Source organism: Arachis ipaensis, chromosome B01, assembly GCF_000816755.2.
Source record: "Arachis ipaensis cultivar K30076 chromosome B01, Araip1.1, whole genome shotgun sequence".
NCBI lineage: Eukaryota > Viridiplantae > Streptophyta > Magnoliopsida > Fabales > Fabaceae > Arachis > Arachis ipaensis.
The window spans coordinates 124,434,998-124,437,554 of NC_029785.2; positions in this window are offsets into that span (position 1 = coordinate 124,434,998).

Below are 2,557 nucleotides of genomic sequence, written 5' to 3' on the forward strand. Positions count from 1 at the left end.
TTAAAAATATTTAAATAATCTTTTTATTTTTTATTTCTTTTTCTATTTTGTAAGGTTAGGCCTAGCTAGTTTAGCATTATTTTTACCAAAACTAACTTTTAATGAAATATTAATGAATTCTTAGCTCACGAAGTTGACATTGGATATAAATGCCACACATACATGAGGTAAACATTGAGAAAAAAAAGTAAAATTAGTGAATTCGTGATTTCTCCCTATGCGATTGTTTTGTTCTTTTATATATTAATTAGGAAAATATATTATTCGTATCATTAGGTTCATAAACTTCTTGGACTTTTGTATGATCCAGGAAAATTGTTTTAGTATCGTTAGTGTGTCAATTAGGTTTAACCTTTAAATCTTTAATTTTGTATGTATATGTGTACTCCACCAGTTCACATGCAGTACATGAATCTTTTTTAATCCGAGACTCATTCCATGTCATATATTTATCAATGGTTCAAATTATTATTGGATTTCTTATTTTATTATTTTCATCAAATTAATCCAATAGTGAGAGAGCTAGTATATACTGTGTCGATGGCTTTATTTATTTACTTAAGTATCATAAACATTATTTTATATATTAATCTTATGATTAGTCTCATCAATCATGCCGAACTATCACACAATGTTAGCATCGGTATTAATTTGTTTAGTTGCTTATTCTGTCTTATTATTCTTTCTGAAGTTTTATTTTTTCTACCAGCTACCAGAGTTAGAGAGTGCAATTTTTCTACTTTAATTAGTAGACATTAACGGCCTGATATTTATGAAAATGGCGCAATATGCATTATAGGTGTCTATTAATGAACGCGCTAATAACTACAATCTACGAGATTTATAAGGTTAATTACTTGTTGAAAACTAAATATAGTTAATTTCATTTGAAATTGATAGGTGAGAATTGTTAGATGGTAATTTAGTTAAAGAAAAAGTATAGGTAGATAATGAAAATACTAAATAATGTAAATAATTGATAGATCGGATGTTCATTTCACTAGGTGTGTGGATGATTATTCTAATATTAAGATTTAGGTGGTTAATTTGGAGGTGTAGTGTATTTTAATTTAATTGATGATTGTTCATATTATTTAAAAAAATTATTGGTTACCTAACATTACCCTTAGTTAAATTTGTCTAATTCATTTAATGATAATCATTTATCAACTTCATATAAAATTAACTGCATCTGAATTTCTACCTAATAACTCGAAGTTTAATATCAAAATTCCTCTAAAAGATATCAAGTATTACCTTCTGTTTTCGTTGTCATATTTCATTTTTATTTATAATTGTAAGAACATCGTCACATTATTTTCACTTTATGTTATAATTTGTAAAACATAATAATAATAATAATAATAAAACACTAAAAATATTTTCTATTGGTAAACAAAAAAGTAAACCCTAAGATTAATTTACATCCTAATTATTCCCCTTTTTTTCACAATTTCTCTTAAGCATTGGCCCCTTAAGAAGTCTTGAATGTGACGGTTTTGGGAATATGTGCAAGCTAGTTGTAAGTTGTAACAACAAAACAAATAGCAAAAGATAAGCTAGCGTTGACAATTTGACATCTTCTTGGTACAATGTATGCTATAACCAGCTCTAATGTAACGGAAGATAAAAAGTAAAGTATGTAATTAACCTAGCTTAGTGACTCCAGCTCGTAGTTATGCGTGGTCACCAATTAGGATAGGTTAATTAAACTGTTAAGTACTCTTAAAGTTGTGAGATAGATTCTTTTTCACCTTAATTTCTGATGTTAGATTAAGTCCCTTCAATGTAGAGAAAAAAAAAAAAAACAATTCTCTTTTAAATCTCTTTGCCTAAACATAAAAATACGTGTCAGTTTATTTATTATGGTTATTTTGGTCTAATAACTAACTTTTTGCTTATTAGTTTGAAATACTGAATTATACGTAATATCAATTTTGACATGTGAATAAATTAAAAACTCCTTTTATATATATATGTTAATGTTAATGTTGATACTGTTAGGAATTCCGTTTTCTTTTTTTATTTAAAGCATGTCTCTCATTAAAATTAAATTAAAGTGACTGGAAATTTAGTTTTGTGAATTAAGAACGTATATATATCTTTGAGGCCAACTGAGTAAATTAGCTCAGTTGGTACCATCACTTGCTCTTTTTCAACCTTAATTAACACCCAAAAATTAACATTTTCTTTGAGAAAATTGAAGATTTGATTGATTATTTTCTTTTTTTTTTTTTAACGTTTGATATATTAAATGTATTAAAAAGATAAAAGAGGAAAAATCATTTTTTAATTAAAATAGTAGCACCGGTTGCTGGTTGGTACCTTGATCCTTCTTCTAAATATTCCCTAATTAATCTTTTTTTATCAAAGACAAAGAAACTTAAACCCGCAACCTTTTTAAATAAGTATAGAGAGACTATGCCAATTAATCTTATGTAATTTAAATTGATCTCTTTACATACAATTTTTAATAGAAATCTTCACGACTGATTGATGTTATAAATTAAGCATAGTATTTTTATTTCTTTATTTATTTTGGCAGATGCATAGAGAA